Here is an 11,349-nt window from a genome sequence, read left to right as displayed (position 1 = left end):
TATGCAGTGATACGTGTCCAAAACTCATTTCTTTTCCTCCTTCTCTGTTATTCCCCAAACGAGCCATGTTCTTTGTCTCTCTCAATCAAAATCTCTCTCATCTCTCTCCTCTCAAATCTCTCTCGCTCTTGTCTCTCTTCCCTCCCTCTTTCTCCTTCTCGATTTCCCTTCTCTTTCTCTTTCTTTCTCCCCGGTTTCTCTTCCTTTTTGCTCCGGTGAGTTTTCGACCGGTGGTTTCAGCGAGCTTTCTGGTTTCGTTCCTATTTAAGATTGAATATATATGTATATACATACATGATTATGTGTATATATGTGCTTGTGTGTGTTATTGTGTGTGTGTAATAGTGCGTGTGTGCAGCTGTGTGTGGTGGCGCGTTTGTGCTCGTGTTGTTGTGCTGTTTGGCTTGTTTTTGGTTCATTGCTCCTATTCTGTGTTGACAATTTAAAATTATTATATTAATTTTAAAACTTTTTCTACATGAATTATGTTGAGTGGCTTCGTGATATTAAATATAATTTCTTGCGGGATTGACTCATAAGTTTATCGGTGGAATTTTTATGTTGGAACCCGAATAAGCGGGTGCCCCGAAAATTTTGCCGCCGTCCGAGATGAATTTTTACGAGCGAACGGTGGATAGTGATGAATTGATTCTGAGTCCTAAATATAAATTAAATAAAATAATTTGTATAATTGGTTTCGTACATAAATAATTATGGAATTTTGGAAATTGTGTTGCGAGTTGTGGATTGTGTTTTGTTGAGATTTGATGTTGATTATGTTTCGACAGGTAGGCTTATAAGCAGAAGAGTCGCTGTCAAATTTTTTCTAAATTTATTTTAAAATATGATAAAAACGTACTTTATAATACAAAACATTTTACCCCTATTTGAATACAGATTACGTGATTACATGTGTAATCGTTATACGAGTCGGGTTGTCGGATTGGGTTAGTTAGGATCAAGGATATCAAGCATGTCGATATAACTAATTAGGGTATTATGTTACTGTACATCCCGGTCGAGTTTCGCAAGGAATAAAGTCACCGTGAAAGCTACCTAGTTTTTTTGTAAAGCGTTGCAAGGCAAGTACCCTTTACCATTCTTTTATGGTTCAGTACGTATGAATAGACTGTTGTTTTATTCTCATAAAGGAACATAAATATTTTAAGTTACGTATCCCATATAGTTATAAATCACTGTTTAAAACCTATTTTTGGGGAAAAGTAACTTCGAAAGGTACCTATCTCAAATGAAAATGATTTGTGAACTAATTTTACGTGTGCTGTTAAAATGAATGGTTTTGAAATGAGATAGGTACAAGTATTTTGAAAACTGGATAAAACGATTAGATATGGGATACATAGGGGCCAGAGTGGCCTATTGAGGTTGCGTCCAAGGCTAACTCAGTTGCGCGCATTTCATAACCGATTAGTACAGCAGATCAGAGGTCTAACTAGTCTCTGAGTTCCGGAACATATGTATGGGATGACAGTTAGAGCCGTCTGGTGTTGATAGCCTGATCAGCTATCGTCACATATCCGTTACGTATCTGATTTGGATTTGTGATTCCCGTAAGGAAATAATCGATTGATACAGTTGATTAATAAATGTGAATATCATGCTAAAATTGGACTCTGATACTTACACAACACACAACTACGTTTGTTTTGTGAAAAGCATGCTAGTGAGTGATATCCAGTTTTTTTATTTACTGATGCTCGAATTGATTTACAGATTAAGGATTTCATGTTGATTTATAGTTCTATTCCTATAACTGTTTGCATTACTGTTTTTATCTTGATATTCATATATTGGTACTGCTGAGCGATTATGCTCACCCTTGCAACCTGTTATATATATATATATATATATATATATATATATATATATATATATATATTTATATATCGCAGATGCCTAGAAGACTAATTAGACCTTGGAAGAACCATGTCTCAGCCACTTCAGGACCCGACTCCTCAAAGGTAGTTAGTATCGGACCATGTGCGGTCTGATGAGTTGTTGAATAAGTTTAGTGTGTCAGACTTTTGAATAAATGGTTTGTAATAATGAGGGACTTGAATCATACTTGAACCTGGATCAGATCTTGGTTTGGGGTCGTGTTAGTTTAATATTAATACTAATCTTGTAGTTTATATTGTAGTTTGTTGTGTTTAGTGACGTTAACTCCTGATCCTTGGGTTGAGGCCGTCATAGTTGGTATCAGAGCTACAGGTTCAAGTCCCTGATTCAGTTTAGGGATTGAGTCAAAAAGGTATAGAAACTGTGTCTTAAGATGTGAGTCAGCAACTCATGTAGATGAGCAAACCTTAGAGTCAGTCGAGGGTTCCGACGGCGTTACCCTGACATCTATTGATGTTTTAATAGAACTACCTTAACCTTGTTGTGTCTTTTTGTATATTTATCATATTGGCAGTGGCTTATAGTGATTTCCAGTTCCCCATCCCGGGAGAACAGGTCAGACTCAGACAGTTCTGACTCAGAGAGGACCTTAGATGTTGTAGCTGGGGAGACTCATTTACCTCCCCCACCAGTGCCCCCGTTTGTATCGAGGGATATCCCTGGACCTAGTACCCGTCCCTGTTGGGTATGGAGATCAATATCTGCTGTTAGGGACTTTCCACCAGGTTGTGGTCCCAGTTCTTCTTCCTCGAGACATCCGGTTCCTTCATCTGCTCCTACAGGTGCTTCCTCCCCAATTCCCTATCATGTTCACCGAGCGGTGAATAGGTCTTTCATTAGAGAGTAGAGCCCAGAGTTGGCCGCGCATCTTGACCAGATAACAATTAGACCTTTTCAGGGCATCCCTGTCCCTTCACCTGATATTCAGGTCTGAGTGAGATCTTTGACTCAAATTGCTGTGGAGAGAGCTAGGTCTATTGACCCTTTTATTAGCTCAGAGTTCAGGGCCATTCAGTACCAAGACTTGGTTAACTGGTTGGTGTTCGAGTTAGGTTCTATCGGTGGCAGTGGCAGTAGTTAGATCAGAGTTGCAGTAGTGAGATATAGAGCTCAGAGTTGGTTTGCAGGAGTTCTGTAGTTGTTTCCTTTATATATGTACATTATGTTGTAGTTTGTAGTAGGCGGAGGCTGCTATGACTGCCAGTTTTTTAGTGTATTCGGATGGTTTTCTAGTTGGATATTAGTTGTATCTGTTGGATTTCTGTTGGTTGTTATATAGCAGCTGCATTATTATGTTGTTCAGTTTTCATATATACTTGTGCGTTGTTATTATTGTTGTTACTATCATTGTTGCTTATGTTGCTGGTATTTCTAGAGTATAATCATTCAATCAGGAGGGATCCAAATAACTGAGGATGATGACATTGTCTTAGTGGCAACACTCTCCTGATATATATGTATAAACTGTTTGGAGCAAATTAATTTCTTATATATGACTGCTATATTTCAGGAGAATTCCACTAAAGAAGAATTCTCAACCCAATAGTGGATCTGCTGGGGATCCCTCCATGAGTGAATTGATAGATTTGTTGCCTCAGCAGTCTACTCAGCTGGCCCAACAGCAACAACAATTCCAGCAACAATAACAACAATTTCAGCAGCAACAACAACAACAGCTCATACAGCAACAACAACAAATCCAACAGCAACAGCTGCAGATCCAATAGCAGCACCAGATGAGGGGGGATGACCCAAACTGTTAGTTTTAAGTCTTTTCAGGCTGTGAAACCCCCAGAATTTAGAGGTGAAGTGGATCCTGTTGCTGCCAGGATCTGGTTGAAGGAAATAGAGAAGGCTTTTGCACTCAACAAGGTGAGTGAGGATTTAAAGACAGATTATGCTAGTTATTTTCTGAAGAATGATTCAAACTATTGGTGGGAGTCTACACGAGCGTTAGAAGGAGAAGGTCCTATTCCATGGACCCGATTTACAGAACTGTTCTTGGAAAAATATTTTCCGGATTGTCTCCAAAGTCATATGGAGATGGAATTTTTGGAACTGAAGCAAGGAGACAGAAGTGTCATAGTGTATAAAGCCAAGTTCATGGAGTTGGCTCATATAGCACCAGAGTATGTGAGTTCGGAAGCTCAGAGAGCGAAGCGGTTTCAACAAGGATTGAAGCCAGAGATTAGGAGTGAAGTTATAGCTTTACAACTCAAGATGTATATTTCGGTAGTTCAGGATGCCTTAGTGATAGAAAGTGACCAGAGGTTAGCTTCTAAGGAGAAAGGTGAGAAGAAAAGAAAGTTTAAAGGTGGACCTGCAAGGTCAGAACAAAAAGGAGTAAGTCCGAAGTTTTAGCGCCGGTTTGGGAAGAATAAAGATAGGAAGTTCAGGAGATAAAATTTTTCGCTAGCTAGACCCAGTACTACCTCAGTTAGTTCTACTCCGACAAAGTTCAACAAGCCAGTGATCGACTGCAAGATATACCAGAAAAGAAGCACAGTGGTCAGTGCAAAGAGAACATCAACTGTTTCAAGTGTGCCAGAAGGGTCATTATGCCACTGAGTGCAAATCTGAGAACCAGGGAGTAACCTGTTTCAGCTGCGGCAAAATGGGGCATATTGCTAGGAATTGCAGATCAGTTACCCAGGGCAGTGTAGGAAGAAGTGTGTCTCAAGGACCAGGAACAAGTACCGCCAGAGCTAGAACTTTTAAGATGACTAAGAAATCTCCGGCTCAGGATTCCGATGTAGTTGCAAGTACACTTTCTCTTAATTCCGTATCTGTAAACATTTTATTTGATTCAAGAGTGTCCAAATCTTTTATATCCATTAACTATGTGAATAAAATGCAATTAATATCGGAAGACTTAGATGAAACTTTGACTATAGAGGTGGCTAATAAGGACAAAGTGCATGCAAGTCAATTTTTTCCTAAGTGTTCCATAGAGATTTCAGGACATACTTTCCATGCCGACCTAATACCTTTTGAGTTAGGAGAATTCGATGCTATTTTAGGAATGGATTGGTTGTCTATGTATAAGGCAAATATTGACTACAAGAAAAAGAGAGTTGGGATGTATACCATATATAATGTAAGGATAAACTACCAAGGATAGAAGCAGGATAAGAAATTTCTTTTAGTACTGCAAGCAAAGAAATTGTTGCGGCAGGGGTGTGAAGCGTATTTGGCTTATGTGGTAAATACTAAGAAAAAGACCCCTACCTTGGATGAGATCCCCAAAGTAAGAGAATATCCCGACGTCTTTCCAGAAGAATTGCCAGGATTACCACCTGATCGAGAAATAGAGTTTTCCATTGATTTGATGCCAGGAGCCGAACCAGTTTCCAAAGATCCATATTGAATGGCTCCAGTGGAAATGAAGGAATTGGCCAAGCAACTTCAGGAACTGTTGGATAAAGGAGTTATCCGACCAAGCATTTCTCTGTGGGGTGCTCCAGTGTTATTCGTAAAGAAGAAGGATGGAAGTATGAGGTTATGTATTGACTATAGAGAGCTGAACAAGTTGACGATAAAGAACAAGTATCATTTGCCACGAATCGACGATTTGTTTGATTAGATAAAAGGAGCAAGCTATTTTTCAAAGATTGATTTAAAATCTAGCTACCATCAACTGAAGATAAAGCCTGAAGATATACCCAAGACTGCATTCAGAACAAGGTATAGCCATTATGAGTTCTTAGTGATATCGTTTGGATTGACCAATGCACCAACGACTTTTATGGATTTAATGAACCGGGTGTATAAGGAGTACTTGGATAAGTTTGTTATTGTATTTATTGATGACATCCTCATCTATTCAAAGACTCCAGAAGATCATGCAACACATCTAAGGATTGCCCTTCAAAGGCTGAGAGAAAGGCAACTGTATGCAAAGTTTTCCAAGTGTGAGTTTTGGTTATCAGAGGTACAGTTTCTTGGACATGTGGTAAGCAAGGAAGGTATCAAGGTAGGTCTATAAAGATTGAATCCGTTTCCAAGTGGAAACAACCGAAGACTCCGAAGGAAATAAGGAGTTTTCTTGGACTAGCAGGATATTACCGAAGATTTGTAAAGGATTTCTCTAAGATCGAATCTCCATTAACCAAGCTAACTAGGAAGAACAAGAAATTCATTTGGACGGAGAAGTGTGAAGAAAGCTTCCAGGAATTGAAGAGGAGACTAGTGTCAGCTCAAGTATTAGCAATGCCAGATGAGACAGGAAACTTTGTGATTTATAGCGACGCTTCTTTGAAAGGTTTAGGTTGTGTATTGATGCAACACGACAAAGTCATTTCCTATGCCTCCCGAAAACTAAAGCCTCATGAACCGAAGTATCTAGTCCATGATCTTGAGTTGGTAGCTATAGTATTTGCATTGAAATTGTGGAGACATTACTGTATGGAGAAAAGTGCGATATTTACACGGATCACTTTTATTCCCTAACAATACAACAAGAATTACAGAAGGGGGGTTGAATGTAATTCTGGCTCCTTTTCAAGATTTTAAAACAGTTCTAACTTAATACATATAACAGTGTTTGATTTGCTGGAGTGCGGAATAGAAATATAATTGAAATCAAAACATTAAGTAATAAAACACAAGTTTTAAAACTTTCTGGTGGATTTAAATATATCCACCAGATATATATATATATATATATATCAGTTTGAGAACTCTGTGAAGCTTTGAATAGCTCACAGCTACTTTGCAAGTTGAACAAACAAACTACAAAGAAATTCTTACAGAATACAGTTTGATATGTTTCTCTGAAAAATGTATTTGCTTAGTTAACTGTTCTACTTGCTACACTTAGTTTATATATCACCAAGTTACATGAGAGTAAGACAAGATAATAAAACAAAAATATATCTAGCCTAACTCCATGCTGCTTCACTACTCTATTCCAGCATCTTTGAATATCTTCACATTTGCATGGAAATGGTAATGCTTCTTTGTTCTCAAAATCCTGCTTAACAGGCTGCCACATTCCTTTTGCAAACACCCAACGTATGTGATTGTGTTGTCACTGTCAACAACTATTTTGAATTTGATCATCTAGTTGGGACTATGTTTGTCATCCATCGGGAGTCTTGATGATTATCCGTAGGGAGCTTTGTTGATCATCCGTCGGGAGCCTTGTAGATCATTCGTCGGGAGTCTATTTGCAGCTTGACTTTATTTCACTTCTACAGAATTACAAGACATCTTATATTTACAATTGGTCAACCTATCCTTCATATCAATCTAGTAGTCAACATGACTTAGAAAACCCTACACAATCTACTAGACTAAAACATGTTTTTGCAGAAATGTGCTACAATACTTATTTGTTACATAAGTTACACTCTCGATGGATGTCAAATTGTCATCCGTCGGGACTATAAGGTTCATCCGTCGGGGCTAGATTAGATCATCCGCCGAGAGCTACAAAATTCACTAAGTTAAATCTACTAAGGTATTTTGTTTAACTTATCATCAAGTTCACAAAATATTCCTAACAATCTCCCCCAATTTATGTCTACTAGAATTGTAGCCATAAATTAAGAGAAACTTGATGATAACAAAACACCCCAAAAATACAGATTAAAAAGTAGTAGATAAAACTGATAAGTGCTACAAATTTATTGAAAATTGAACAAAGCAAAGTGTACAAAGTGTTCTCACTATCATAATTAAGGAGCTCCTCTAGTCTGAGCAGATGATTCTATTTCCTTGATTGTCTGGATTTCTTCCCACGCTTCCTATTATTTTCTTCTATTTGATTCTAGAGTTGTCTGTGGAATTCAAGTTCATCAGGTTCAGATAGATCCAGCTTTTCTTGCATTTCCAATAGAGTCTTATTGCTAGAGATACTCAATTGGTCATCCAGTCTGAAGAATCTCCTAACACCCTTATCATCCATGAATTCTATCAGCCAATAAGGCCTCAAATGCACTCTTTTTCTTGTGAAGGGAATTGATAGAGTTTTTGGGAGTGCATCTTTGGCTCTATTGCTCCTTAGATCTTCTATTTTCTTTAGGACTAATCTCCTTGCAGTCACATTGAATCCAAAGTTCTTCTGAAAGTATGAGTAGACCTTTATCAATACAGATTGGCTCTCTTGAAGAATCCTGTGAGGTGGCCATATGATTTCTCTCCCTCCCTTGTACTTGAACACCAGACTTTCAGGAAGATGTCTATGGGCATCAATCCCTCTTACTTCTTCCAATTCATCCAAGTAGAGGTTTATTTCAGAAAACTCCTTGATGTCACAGATGTATAAGAGATCTTCCTTGTTGACTGTGGGTTGAGATTTGGTTAGGGTCTTGGATCTAAGAGTCACAGGCTTCACTTTCTTGGTTGCTCTAATATTTGTCTTCTTTGGCTTGTTGAAGATAGGTACATTGAATTCAGGAATTGGAAAACTTTCCCAGTCTATTGGCTCATCCTTGGGAATAATGGGCTCACCATGAAAGTTCTTTGTTGGATCCACCTTGAATTCCTCATGCACCACCGAGGACATGGATGTTTGAGTTGATGTTGTAGACTTTTTGGGAATGTAGTCCTCCATTTCCTTATCACTAAAATCCAATTTTCTTTTGGAGTGAAGCTTGTATCTAAACTTTCTTTTCTGTGGAGGTTCATTTTGCATTTATTGATCTTGAGCTTCAGTAATCACATGTGGTTTTTTAGAAATCTCAGTTGTAAATTTGACAACTTGAAGTTTGGCCAAGATAGTAGCTTGCTCCTTCTTTTGTTTGAGCTTCTTAGCATCTAAAATAGCCTGCCTCTTTTCTTGCTTGATCCTTTCTTTTTCTTCCTTCTTATCTTCTACAAACAGAGGGTGTCCAGCCACCACACAGATCTCTTTTCCATTCCTGTAAATTTTAGCAATTCTCTCTTTTGAACTGAATCAGATGGATCTTTGTAAAATGCAATTGACCTTGCCAACAACTTCTTTTCATCTGGCCTAGGTGTCTCAAACATAAGATCTATAGGGTTTTTGTCTAAGAACTTTGAATAGTTCTTTTTAGGCTTCAGAATTAGATTGGCTTTTGGAGATTTGATGCATGAGGTTTGGCCTTTTTCCAAGATACCTAGACTCATTTTATTCACTGAGATTTGTTTGACTTGTGAGTGGTGATGAAAGGTCTTGTCTGGTTTCTGTATCTGACCAAATTTCTTTTGAATATCTGCATCAATCTTCTTCCACTTATCATCTAGCTCCTTCTCAGTTGCTGCTACATCAATATTTCTCAGTTTGTCATTTGATTCTAGTTTTGCTACTGCTAGATTGATGAGATCAATGCTATCCATATCTGATGAACCTTTCTCCCCTTTTATTAGCATCAAGTTGTTGAGAAGAAGGGAGTTGTGCAGCCACCAACTATTGGAGCAGAGCAGTCTGAGCTTCTTGATTTGCAAGTATGTTGGCCACTGACTTCTCTACATTAGACAACCTAGAGTCCATGGCCTCAACCTTTCTGTTTAGATCAGCTTCTTTCCTTAGCTTTTGAGCTATCTCAGTCATGGTGGTTCCTGGAAGTCTGGCATCTAACCTTGCCACAAAATCTTGTTTGACTTCAAAAATTTCTTGCTTCATTTTATCCACACTTTAAATATGTTGGAGGGCTTGAATCTTGTGCAGTTGTAGAGCTTCAAGATGTGCTGTGAGTAACCTTTTAGTGCTGGCACTTGTGGATGCCTAAATTGCTGTTTGGGTGTCATGAATTAGCTTGAATAAGGTGGATTGGAGATGTGAATATGAACACTCTTTAATCATCATCCAGGAAGGAATATCTGCATCTCCCCCTATGCTCATGCTATCATCCTTCATATCTTCACCATCATTCTCAAAAGAGTCTTCAGCCAATTCAGGATCATTACCAGTTGTAGATGGCATAGCAGTGATAACATCCTTTGCCCTTTGTAGAGAATCAGTTGTATGCACTAGGTTCATCATCTTCTCAGCATCCTCATTGCCCTGTCCAGCTAAAGTTTGATAAGCTAGAACAGGATGAGTAAATGTCTCAGCATCCAGGGAGATAAAAGATATGACAGCTTGATATTCTTGTTGAAATAGGCTTTCTCTTTCTGCATCACTGACATTCATTGACTCACTAGCAATGGTTTCCATCCTTATAACTCCTGTACCTGCATTTCTCTCATGATCTCTCTTTTGTTGCATCAAGAGCTCCCCTTGGATCACCACCCTCACACCCTCACCTTCACCTTCTAAGGTGGACTCCTCTCACTCTCTTTTGCCAGGCTGAAAGAAATAGCCTGTATGAGTTCACTCTTTTCCTCTCATTTTGCCTAGGAGCAACCCAACCTCTCACTCATTTCACTCCCTTCCCTCAGTCCTAAGAGTGATTGTACAACTACTAACTCATCTACACTTGTAACAATTGTTGAATTTTCAGTGTGTGTAGAGAGTACCGACGGATGGGGAACATCCATCGGGATAGTAGTTAGGCTAGCCGACGGATGACTGCTGTTAGGCACATTCGTCATGATATAATTACTAACCGACGGATGAACAATATCCATCGAAATAGAAGAAATGAATGAGTTTGGAGTGGAGACTATTATAAACTCTGTGCAGATTGATGAAAATTTGGGCACAGATGTCTCAATAGATCCTGAAAGAATTGGCAAGTGAGCCAACAAATCATCTAAAAGATGATGCTCACTTGCACTAGATTTTGGCTTCCCAACAGAGTTAAAGAAGGGGAATCAGGAATTGATGTGTTAATCATATCCACATCCAGAGAATTTGTGGGAGAGTTTGGTGTTTGAGATAAATTATCACTAAAGATTTTGGCTGTGACTCCACATTTATTGGTCCCACATCAAGCTGAATTTGAGATGGTGCAGTGACTGAGTCTTTAGCTCCAGTTTGCACTGTGTGTGTTCCCTGTGCATCCCCAAGGGTTTTAGACCTTTTCTTTCTGGCATAGGTTTGAGGTGAACTTGTATCCCTTACCCTCTTGGCCTGTGCTCCTGGTTGGGAGCTTGATTCAATAGCAACATCCTTTTGGGAGGATGAAACTAGAATTGTGCTAGTTTCCTTATTAACTACCACAGTTTGTTGGGAAACTGTGGTGTGGCTAGGCTTGGGTACACTTTCCTCACCAACCTTATCCTTAGGGTTTCTTTGATTTTCACCCTGTCACTCACCCAACTCACTACGCTGCACACTCCCCTCTTTAGGTTTGGTAGATTTTGCAACTGGTTTCTTTTGAGAGAAACCAGAGGGGGCTTTCTTTGCTTTGGATTTTGAAGTTTTTGTTTTGGTAGCTTGGGTAGGCATCTGTTGGGTCATTGACACAGAAACCATAGCTACACTTAAAGGCAAAGAAATTTGTGAGGTTGGAATAGTGGAGATAGTGGTGCTTACCTCACTTACCTGAGGGCCCTCCATGATTGGAAAGTAGAAGAGGG

The sequence above is a fragment of the Apium graveolens genome, chromosome 7, assembly GCF_009905375.1.
Source record: "Apium graveolens cultivar Ventura chromosome 7, ASM990537v1, whole genome shotgun sequence".
Taxonomy (NCBI): Eukaryota; Viridiplantae; Streptophyta; class Magnoliopsida; order Apiales; family Apiaceae; genus Apium; species Apium graveolens.
The sequence above is the reverse complement of the archived record's forward strand: the minus strand, read 5'-3'. Positions refer to the sequence as shown.